Below are 12,279 nucleotides of genomic sequence, written 5' to 3'. Positions count from 1 at the left end.
TCGGTGTTGGCTCCAAAATCGGAGTTGGCTTCGGAATCGGTTTCGGCAATGGCTAAAGAAATTGTTCCGGGATCGAATCCGGAATTGGTTCCGGAATCGAATCCGGAATTGGTTCCGGAATCGAATCCGAAATTGGTTCCGGAATCAAATCCGGAATTGGTTCCGAAATCGAATCCGGAATTGGTTCCGGAATCAAATCCTGAATTGGTTCCGAAATCGAATCCTGAATTGGTCCCGGAATCGATTCCGAAATTGGTTCTGGAATCGAATCCGGAATTGGTTTCGGGATTGGCTCCAGAAATTGTTCAAGAATCGAATCAGGTATTAGTTCCGGAACTATTTCCGGAACTGGTTCCGTATTCGAATCCAGAATTGATTCTGGAATCGACAGTGGAATTGGTTCCGGAATTGGAATTGGCTTCGAATTCGGAATCCGTTTCGACATATCCATAAGAATAGGCTTTTGGGTCCAATGATGGTATGCATTGATCGCCGCAAAGAATTCAAATTTACTTGTAAAGGATCGATTGCATGACTAATTTCGCATCTGAAACTCCTATTTCAATTCAAGAACTGATTCTCATTCCAGAACTACTTCCGATTCTGAAATCAATTCTGATTCCGTTTCTGAAGCTAATTGTGATGATTCTGAAATCGAATCCGGATTGCACTCCGGAATCGGTTCCGAAGTTGGCTGGGGAATCGGCTCCGAAATTGACTCCGCAATCGGGTATGTCCGATTCCGAGCTTCCTCGTTTACTCCTGACGAATAATTTTTGCAACTGATGTCAATTAATCTGAATGTAATTAACGTCAATTGAGTTGCTGGTACATATTGCTTACAAATTGATTTGTCAATTAACACGATATGATATTTTTTAACACGCTGAGCACCAGAAAAGGACCTACTCCTGCCAAGCACAACACTGCTGTCAACACTTTGCCGCTAAATGTGTACATTGAGTTTTCAAAAGGTCTTTCAATTGAGCAATTTGTGGCTCAGCTCTGTGCCCTGTGTCCATGTAGCCATATCCGTGCAACAAAGTGTTTGGCCATGCTAGCGGGCTAGCCCACGGTGCAGCGCCAACAATAATAGGACAATTCAGTTCCCCCCACACACACACACACACAATCATCGCAGCGCGCGCGACTGCGAGAGGCCTGACAGCGAACAATAATGCCCAGGCGCCACACGTCACGAACGGCGAAGAAACTATCCACCCCAAACGTTACCTCCAGCATCCATAGCAGCCGCTCCTTTCCCCGTCCAAAACGTATCGTCGTAACAATAAAAATCATCACCTTCGCTGCACCCCAACCCCGAAGCCATCCGCGTGAGGCATACGGGCATTGGCGGGTAGAAAAATCCGAGCGCTCCGAACGGCGCGTGTGACCTCGTCCATCCCGCAGGGTGTTCGGGCGTGTTGTTTTTCTTCGCTCGCATCTGCTGCTCTGCTTTTCTTTTGTTTCGCCCGCTTCCTGCCATTCCCTGCCGCGGGCAGGCTCGGTTTTATTGGCTGCTCATCGGCAGGGTTTTGGTACGAGATCGATCATCGGATAATACGACCGGTTTGGTGAGCGCTGGATGGCTGGAGGGGCTGGATGACACCTCCAACCCCCTCCGTTGGGTTCATCCTGATTGCTCACACGACATTGCGACATTTCAATTTTGTCATGCTTCGTGGTGCGCGTCCACAATGTGATGCCTAACCACAGACACACACAAACACACACAGTGCCAGTCTAGCTACAGATCTGACCCTTCAAGGAAGAATCACGGTCTCCATATAGCTGGTCATCAAGCTTCTTTTCCTCCCAGGAGCAAACCAGCGCAGCAAAGTCGAAAACCCGCTTTACGCCTGATGGGCGGCAAACCCGCGTTACGCTTGACAAATAATGCCGTGCCAAATAATGATATGTACCGTCCTCATCCCAGCTGCCCAGCTCGTATTACTGCTTAATTCCTTTTTCCACCCTCCCCCTCCCCTCCCAAAATGCTCCAGCCAATTGCAATTGGTGCTTGCTCTTGTGCTGTTGTCATCTTGGCCTGGCAAGGTTTGTTATTATTTTATCACGCCGATGTCGAATCGCTTGTCTGGAAAGTTCGAGTTAATATTTTTTTGTCCCTTTTCAATTGCCATTCAACATGCTTTAGCAGATGCTTGAGCTGTTCACAGCTCGTCCCACAACGCAAAAAAAAAAAAAACCAAAATAAACAAGCGCACGCTGCAAGGATTCCGTTTACATCCGTCTGCAAACAACTGTGCGCGCCACTGTTTCAACTTTTCAAGTCAACTTTTCAACAAGAACGATCAATTGAAACTACCAACTTAATTTCTTTTGTCACATTTTCTTCTTCTAGCCTTTAGCGCCCTCCCTTAAGGACACGTCGCTGACACGGCTGGCGGGGGTTTCCGGCTTTTGCTTCTGCTCGATGTGTGCAAATGTGTCCTTCCAGGCGGAGGTTCATCTCGCTCAAACTTTTGCAAAGTCGCTAGAAGTAGAAGCACCCACTGCCCGGCCAGTGTGCAGCAGTCTTCCGGGCTGCCCCGGCAGCTTCCGGGGAGCCAGACTTTGCACGTCCATTTGCCTTCCCACATCTTGCTTCCTCGATGGAGTCTCACGGTCGAAGCCGTACCACATTAATTGGTCTCAGTATCGACCAACTTTTCCACACACACACACACACACACATAGAGTGTCGGCCACATACAGGTACCGGAAGTGGTAAGAGCACAAGGAACGAGTCAAATAAAAATGCACCAAATAAACTGTTCCACACCCTTGCCCGGGGGCCTACCGCGGCCGGGGGTGGAGTTTCTATTGCCCCGTGCGGATCAATGCGATCTGCTCTGCTGTTGTCTGCAAGGGGCAAACGGCCACTACCGACATATTGACATAGTTTGTGCGAAAGGGGTTTGTTCGGTTTTTGGCGGTCGCCGTACCCTTGTGGCCCCGAAGCAAAGCGGAAGCTCAGCAGCGACAACCTGGGGGGGCGCAAGTGACATAATCGTTGACCCCTTTCCCACAGCGTGTGTGAGTGTGAGTATGTGTGTGCTCTGAGGAAAAGCAATAAGCGATAAGATAAAGTTTGCTCTGGGCTGCTGTTCCTTTTTTTCTGTGGTGCTCTTTTACGTTCATTTTTTTCCGCTTTTTTTTTTTGCTCCATTTGGTTTTAGCCCTGTGCGGAAAAGGCACTCCAGGGACTGTCTTGCTGGTTCGGTTCGACGGTGACAACACGCAGTGCACCAGCTACACCGTCCGTTCAGCCCAGGGATGAGGCTTTATTTTTGGATTAATTTTTCGCTTGATCCTTAATAGCGCCTAAAGGTATGTAAGACTTTTTTTTGTTGTTGTTTACATTTTGTAACAATAACATACAGCAACATCATGCACTTTTGGTGCAAACGTCTCTTCAGTACTGCATATTTGGGGGAAGATTAGCAATTAAATCAATAAATTAAGGAAAATTGCATACATTTAGGCGCAGCAAACCCTTTCGAAATGATAATTACTATACCAAGCGTCTTTTATTGAGTCTCCTACGCTAGCTAGTCACCATACCTGTGCAATGCTTCTTCCCCGCACCCTTCCAGCCGCGTTCGGTTGATTGCAAGTGTCACAGTGAGTTTGATTGTGTTGCACTTTGAAGCAGAAAAATCACTCCACACGCCACGATCACACTTTCGATCACTTCACAAACGCACACACACACACACACACACAGACACATACACACTAATGCTCGGTCGTACAGTCCCGCCGACAGCCACTTGTTGAAGCGGGCGTACACACGCGGCACAGCACCGGCAGGCGGTTCGCACCAAGTGGCCGACACAAGCGCATCGTCGAGCGCACTTTCGCACACGCACACGCACGTCCCCCGCGCAAAAACCACTACGTCCGGGTGCGAACCATTGCCCGTCACGGTTCGGCCACAAAAGCAACCCGCTGTCCGGTGCGGCGTCAAGCTACTGCTACAACCTGATGACGGGTACGGAAAAGCTGTAGCCGTTTCGGGAAGCTGCCTGTCGGTGTTTCGAACTGGTCGCGTACACTTGCCACGGCACACTGGGAAGCTCGAGCAGCGCACTCGACACTGGCAGTGGCTGTCATTTCCCGCCACCGGTGGAGCTTTTTTGACTCGCTTCGGGTACGCTTTCGGGCGACGTTCGGGTGGTATAGTCTTTTTCATCCTCGTCGTCGGCGTCGTGCCGCAAACCCGAAGCCAACGTGCCATCTGTAGCAAGGCACGAGTGTGTGTCTGGTGCAGTGGCGAGTGTGAGTGTGTGTTTTTGGTGTTTTTTTTTTGCTTTCGTAAGTGTACCACTTCTCACAGATCGTAACGGAAGCGTTCGCGTTCGCTAATCTAATCGCCGTTTGATGACCAATGTCTTGGAGCCGACTGGGAGAGGAAGGGGGGGGGGGGCATGGGATTGGGTAATAATTTACAACCGCATTAGCAGAATGACGGATGGCGGGTGCAGGACTAGCCGTTTGATGAAGGTGCATTTTTATGCTTTCAACATCAAACAAAATTATGTAGGAATTTGCACCATAACGATACATACTGGCGGGCTGCATGGTAAAAGCGAATGTTTCTTTTTTTTGCATAACTTCTGGCGCTCAATAGTGCAAAGATTGGGTTTCCTTATAAGTGAATCAACTTGCATTTAGAGGTCCAAAGCTTGAGGAAGAAATGTTGAACCAATTAACATCACCAATCGGACAAGTTGAAATAAATACGTAGGGTAAATGTACTCTACGTAGTGGTACAGATTTTTTTTTTAATGGATTCAAAATGTCAGGAAGGAAAATTTCTGATTTTTTTTTTACCACTTAGCATTTGGAATATGTTTTATCTTTGCAATCACAACCATTTTTACCATGAACCACATCAATTTTACGAAAAAATACATATTTTTTGTGATTGCTTCGTTGTACCTATAATGGTGGTATGGTTCCTGTAGCCGTCGTATTGTGTTCCTATAGTGGTGGTAAACAAAGATACCTCCAAAACAGTGTATAATATCAATGGAACTTAGTTTAGCAGCTGCTTTTGTATGAATAGCAAGCATTAATGCCATAATATTGATTTCTTGCGTAATTTGACCGTAAAAACTGTATAAATTTGATTGATAAAAGTATTGACTAAAGTACTGTTTAACACTTGTCGTCAACCTACACCCGGAAGAGTGTACGTGATTTGAAGTGAATTGTTCATTCAGCCATATAAGCGAATTTTGGGCTTTTTTTTGTTAAGTTACCAACAGAAAACTCATTTATGTTACTTATTTCATTGAAAACAGTACGACATGTCAAAAATATCCTTTAAAAAAATAAAAAATGAACTATTTTTATTGTTTTTATAACTATAACCACTACAGGAACATGCCTGTTTTTGTATACCTTTAACGAAACTATGGTACAAAATACTTGCATAAATACAGGGTTTCTCACGATTTATTGTCAGTTCCCATGGTTGTTTGGTGCGTTCCCAGGAGTTTTTGATCGTATTCAATAGATTTTAGGTTCGTTCGCATAATTTATTGGTATTTTCCGATTGGACATCAATACAATTGGACCAAAAAATTCTGGGAAACGGACAAAAAATCGTGGAAACCCACCAAAAATTGATGGGAACCAAACAATAAATAGGACGTAGGACACCCTGTATGGTCAAAAGGCAAATAATTTTGATGAAACAATAACATTTCATAACAGTTAGGGGAAGGTAGGTAAAGACGGACACGTTAAGGGGCATGGTAAAAATCTAGGGATTTATAAGTACAACGATCATGAAAATGTGCATACATTATCTTACACTCATGTTTTATCAGAAAATGTGTTGAAAATTTTATGTTTCCATCGATTTTTGCGTTTTTTTCATGAATGAAAAACATGTTTTTTGTGTGCATTTTTGAAATATTTGGGTAAGACGGACAACTGATATGGGAAAGATGGACATCATGAAGGGTAAGATAGAAACCTATAAAAAACGATAGAAATTGAAGAGGTTTATAGTATTTTAACATATCCTTTTGCTTTCCTCGTCCTGGTGCGTATATACCCTAAATCTAGGCCAATTGCAACGACGGTTCATTCAGCCATGAATTTAGCAATTGTAAGCGGCACTTGTAATATATTATAGAATACAGCATCTAAAGCATTATTGAAAGATCGCGCACTAACAGCTGACGTTGCTCCAGCTTACAGAACTCACTTCCTTTTAGGAAATTACTCCGCGAAAATTCCACGACCCCAGTAGTTTTTGAGGGACTAGTTAATAGTTTAAGCCATTTTCCGTTCAACAATTGATATTTGTAATCCCATAATATTTCTGATCTATTCCTGAACGATGTCATACCAATGTCTGATCTTTTTATTGCTTAAAGTTGTCCAAGTCGTGACAAGATATTGGATTTCGTGAAGCGCCTCATCAGCGTCGAGCGAGTAATAGCATAACAAATGACTACTACTTATTTAAGGTATTTGAAGAAATTTATCCATCGTCAATCAATAAGATCATCAATCAATAAGAAGTAAAGTAAATCAATAAATTCGGTGTCCTTCTTTTCCGACAACAACACGTACTGTCTTTCCCGCTCTGGTGTCAGAATATTTAAACCACCAGAAAACAAGATTTTGTGTTGCTTTCATTCTCGTTCTTTCGCCAGTTTTTTCATCAATGATCACGACACCTCATTCATGAAATAAAGCTTCTGGAATTATAAACAATACAAGTTGTAGGACTTCCCCCAACAATACAAGTTGTAGGATCCCCAGTAGTCAAATTAGATCCACAAGGATGCGCACGATTGCAAAATTTATTTTGTCCGTGGATTTAAACAATTTTGCAAATATTATGCCAAAAATGTTCACAAATATGTTGTTTAACTTTAAACTAGGATGCTGCATTGTTGATTTTTTTCGAAAATTTCCTTTTTCATGCATTTATGAGAAGTCTCCGTCTTTACCTACCTTCCCCTATGTTGAAAAACTAATTGCGTGGTTATGTGGTGAATACGAGTTTCGTAATGAAATCCTAAGGAGTGTGGGAAAATGTTGACACATTCCACAAAATAATGGATTTTTCGGTCACTAAGGAACGGAATGGCCCCATTTATCTTTTAAACCCTTTGTAAAAGGCTAAAGAACATTTCACACCAACATAAATAACTTAATTACTTTCAATTAACCGTATGGACAGCATTTTAGTGCAATACCACCACTGTAGGTACCACCACCACTATAGGTACGTTTACCCTAATTAAGTTTGCATTGCATTAAAAATACACCATTCTGACTCAAAAACAATCGCCTAACGTTATGCAAAATGTATTGCAAAACAGATTAGCTCCGTTTTTTAGATCGTCTATAAGCTAACCTAAAGAAAAGTTGTTGGAATGGCTGAAACAGCTTAGGCATCAATCGAACACGACACCCGACTCGAACAAACACATACAATCATACGGAGGTGCACTGTTAGACACACGCAAACAAACAGGACAAACATCGCGTCGAACACGTCATTTGATTCTGTCTGGGATGTTCGATTACAACCTGTGCTGTGAGTACCTTGACTGTCAAACACTTCAAAGCTACAGAAATTAGAATTCAATCCGGGACATTTTGAAGTTTGCGTACGGAGTTTGTCTCTTTTTCTTCAGAAAATTGCGCGAAAAACATTCAAAATAGCTATCAATAACGATTCTAATGTTTCACAATCAATTACAAGGTTTCCCAAGATTTATTGGTCGGTTCTTATAATTATTTGGGCTCGTTTCACGATTTATTCATCTATTTGAGAACCGATCAATTAATCGTGAGAAACCCTGTATTCCATGAAATATACAGGTTTGAAACGTATTAAACTATTAATTGTACACAGGTATATAAGACAGGTCTATAAGACATCGAACAGGTGACGCCTGTCGACCAAAGTCGTGTGTGTTTGTCTTGGTTGATCGGTGCCAGAGCGCCGCCTTAGCTGTACTTGTAAATTGGTTTTATGTAAGGTTTATTTTTATGAACAGAAGTTACTGATTTTTACTGAGGAAAAAACACAATCCTCTCCAACAAAAATCTATTTTTAAAAGAGCCCCCTAAAGTGGTGCCTAAAACATAACAAGCCTTGCGATACAATTGCTGCCCATCAATAGCCTTAACGAGACAACTTTACCATACCGATTGCATAGCTTACGGGGCGAGAGCAGGGTACCTTTCAGTTGATTGTACGGCCAGCCTCGAGTTATGCAATTTGCAATCCGAAACCTTTCTCGCCCGCCAGTACCCTTTACCGTAACGGCTTATCGGTTCCTCAAGGCTGGCGCCTTTCGCCGCCTAGGTGAACCAGAGGAACGAGGATGCTGAGCAGGAAGCCCGTTTTCCGGAGACACACGCCGGCCTTTGACCGTTGACCTTCCCGAGCCAGCTCATTAGAATCTTTTAATGAACGGGACACGAAGCACCGTATAGTTTGATCGATCCGGCTGTCATTACTCTTTAATGTTCTTTCCATCCTTCTGAGAGTGCTTGTTCATTTTTTCAAGTTTATTTTTCTGAGTGAAAGTTTTCCAGGGTGCAGCATCGTCAATGTTGTGTTACACTTTTGTGTGTAATTTCTTTCCTTTTCTTTACGCAAATGCTTTCAGAAAAATTAGCAATAAATTGTACCCCCTCAAAAAGCACAGCACAACTTCCACAAAACTCACACTCACGTAGAAAACTAGCAATCGTACGGCAGCGTGCAACTAATTTCCATCCTGCATACTTTATACCCTTTCATCTCGTCAGCTGTGTTGCGAAGATAGACCGATAACGCCCTGCTTCGATGGGGCTTTCCACCGCACGGATATTAATTACCGTTCTTTTCCCACATCGCACAGTCAATCGCGCGCGCACATACACACACTCGCGCGCATACTCATAGAAGTAGTAAATTAAAACCACCAGCTGAGGTGGTGCCATCGAACCGAGATATTAATTTCTGCAGAAAGCTTCATCGAACATGCATCCGCAGCAACCAGCTGATCGGCGAGTGCAATGCAAAAGAGGACACAATATTATCCCAACACACACACACACACGCGTGTACATGGTACCTTTTAAGTGCATGTCACCGCAACACGGACGGATAGGAATGAATAAATTAGCAACTGAAGAAAAAAAAACGCAGAGTAAAAGGGAACAGAACAGCAACGAATAAAAGATGTACCACGCATACACACTGCGTCATGCTTTATGATGGATATGACGGTACAGTGTGCGTTTCTTTTTAATTGCGCTGGCGATGAATGATAGTTCGCTTTTATTGCTGCCCACGGGTGGCACCGGACACCGCCAGCGGGAGGAAGCAAACTGCCGACGGGAAGTAAATCGAAAAATTATGAGCCCAATAATTTACGCTACACCATCGACCCGGGGACTACACCGTGCGGGCTGTGTGTGTGTGTGTGTTTTTTTTTCAGAAAATAAAATGCAAAATAATTTCGTACATCCTGATTTCAATTTTGTAATTTTTTAGGCTCAATTAACAGAATGTTGTTTTTTTCCCCTTAAAACGTAATTAAAATCAATGGAATTGCAGTACGTTATTTATGGACGGTCCCTTGGCGACCCTTGAACGTTCCGCAAATCAGCAAAACAGGCTTTTCTAGGGGCTCTCATTATTGTAGGACACTCCGTTGACTCTTTCTTATTGGAAGTGAACTTCAACTGTTGGACATTAGACTTATGGTACCCTATTTGGACAGGCTCCTTGGAAATTCCTATCAGATTTGTCCAACAAGGGTGATGTAGAGTCCAATTCCCATTACAATAATTTCATTTCTACCTTTAAGCGACCAGCGCCTTTTTGTTGCTCTACAGCGCGGAGCATGCAGTTTGTTGGCATGTTTTTTTTTCCGGATTGCTGTGACCAATTGTTTTCACGATCTGCTACCATTTTTCCACTGGAAAGTCAATCTTCATAAAGGGAGAAGAAGAAAAAAAAAAACAAAACAAAAATCCGATCAAACACTGTGTCCCAAACGAAGCTGCGTCTAGTTGGTAGCGAATTTCATTTTCGGCGCATAAATTACACTTTTCCAATCTGTGTGCTCTCAATGCACTCGAGTTGCAACAAACAAGAAATAATAAAAAAAAATCGGCCTAGTAATAAAATAAAAATCCTCATATCGTCAAACATTAATATTCATAACGTTTCGCATCAGCGCCTGCAAACAACATCAGCGTGCAAAGGAGAAAAAAGTGTGTTTGCAATACACACACCCACATACACACACGCACATATAGATGAAGTAGTTTTTATGGGTGCATGGGCTTTGGTTATTAAATTTCCTATTTTCCGCGAGCCCGGCCGTGCGTCGTTTGTCATTTATTTGATTGCCCGTAGGATGCAAGCAGACCGGGCGGCTCGGGGTGTACGAAAATTTTATTACCCCGGCAACAGCCTCGCCCCTTCCCGCTCGTACGCGCCCAGCTACGCTGCCAATGCCGCTGAGCTGCGGATGGTCCCTTCGCAATCGCACCGTAATAATCGACAAATATGTTGGAAATGTTGATACATTACATGAGTGTATGTTTTCAAACCAGTGAGGCCGGTCAACAGTTGAACCATTGCCAATTGAACTGCAACTGCCGCAGCCGAACACAGCGAAAGGGTCAATAGTATCTCGCGCCCGCGTCCAGATATTTAAATTGACTTCCAGCCACGCCGGCCGTATGTTCCGGCGGGAGGGTATATTTATTGACTTTATACCCCGAGGCTGCAATGGGGGCGAAGCCGGAAGGACGAAAAAAAAAAGACGCGCACGTACATCGAGCCCGCCTTACTACGTACGCTGCTAATGAAGCCGCTGGGTTTGGTTTGCTTGTTCGGTAGAGCGTTTGCATTTGCGCTTGTCTGCATTTTTTTCCGACGTTAAAACACGTGCGGGATAAAAAGGGGTGCTCGAATAACATTTCGAATTAATAATCACAATGGCTGACTGGTGGTTCACCACGCGGAAAGGAAGGGAAGGAAAGGTGGGGGAGTGTTTCACCATTCGAACCATAAATAGGGCCGCTCAATTGATTCGTGGCAACGCCGATTGCCGTGGCTTGCTGGCGGGCAGTACGGACGAAAGTTAATAATTGGATATTTCCCGATTCGTTCGCGGCCGGCTGTGTGGGAAGGCGGTGGTTTGTTGAAAATAAGGACCAACGCAATGAGCAGCCAAGCACGTTCCCAGGATAGCTAAGTGTGTGTGTGTGTCAAGACTATGTTCAATGTTGACATCACGTGCTGGCTTGAAGGATGCTTGCACGGGTTGTGCGGTGGATTGGAAAAGGATTGGCATAATGCATGCGATCGAAACCATTAATCTACGCACATAACTGTTCATTATGATTAAGCTTATAGAGTTGCGGCAGCTACCCAGACTGCCAATTCAAATGTGACACACAAGAAAGCACTCCATTTTCACTTACAACACGGCTAATTACAACGCGGGTACAACGTGTAATATTCAATATGCTCAATATGACTTCATGACGCAAATCTCCATACAAACGGAATTCGGAAGATTTTAGACAGGGTCTATGTATATTCAAGTATGTTCAAGAGTTGACAATAGAAAAATCTCAACTGATATTTTGCGATTAGCAACAACATTCATCATGTCGTAGAAGGAAGTGGACGTTGTTCGACAACTGCTTCAAAGCGTCAACGTTATCCGTATGTCAACTTGACCTACATTACAAATGGTTGATAGATGTTAGCAGAGCATTATCAGCTCATCGCTCATCCGTAATCATCGCGTTCTCTGCAACCAGGTCGTGCATCCTCCTTAATACGCAGTAATCCTGTCGTTTCTGCGAAATTCGCCGAAGTTTTTGCGAAAATTGCAGAAGTTTTTGCGAAAATCGCATAAGTTTTTGCAAAAATCGCAGAAGTTTTTGCGAAAATCTCAAAAGTTTTTGCAAAAATCGCAGAAGGTTTTGCGAAAATCGCAGAAGTTTTTGCGAAAATCGCAAAACATTTTGCGAAAATCGCAAAAAAATTTGCGAAAATCGCAGAAGTTTTTGCGAAAATCGCAGAAGTTTTTGCGAAAATCGCAGCAGTTTTTGAGAAAATTGCAGAAGTTTTTGCAAAAATCGCAAAAGGTTTTGCGAAAGTCGCAAAAGTTTTTGCGAAAATCGCAAAAGTTTTTGCGAAAATCGCAGAGGTTTTTGCGAAAATCGCAGAAGTTTTTGCGAAAATCGCAGAAGTTTTTGCGAAAATCGCAGAAGTTTTTT

General features: G+C 43.4%; 1 protein-coding gene across 1 annotated transcript in view; it reads right to left on the bottom strand.

Moving 5' to 3' along the window:
* Nucleotides 1-4,090, bottom strand: part of LOC121595416 (serine/threonine-protein kinase 32A) — a 78,959-nt gene extending 74,869 nt beyond the window's left edge. The window contains exon 1 of the mRNA XM_041919385.1: nucleotides 3,565-4,090. The gene's annotated coding sequence lies outside the window, so the exon portion shown is untranslated. The remainder of the gene's footprint in view (nucleotides 1-3,564) is intronic.
* Nucleotides 4,091-12,279: the final 8,189 nt, after the last annotated feature.

The sequence above is a fragment of the Anopheles merus genome, chromosome X (assembly GCF_017562075.2).
Source record: "Anopheles merus strain MAF chromosome X, AmerM5.1, whole genome shotgun sequence".
NCBI lineage: Eukaryota > Metazoa > Arthropoda > Insecta > Diptera > Culicidae > Anopheles > Anopheles merus.
This window is presented reverse-complemented; position numbering and strand designations above follow the sequence as displayed.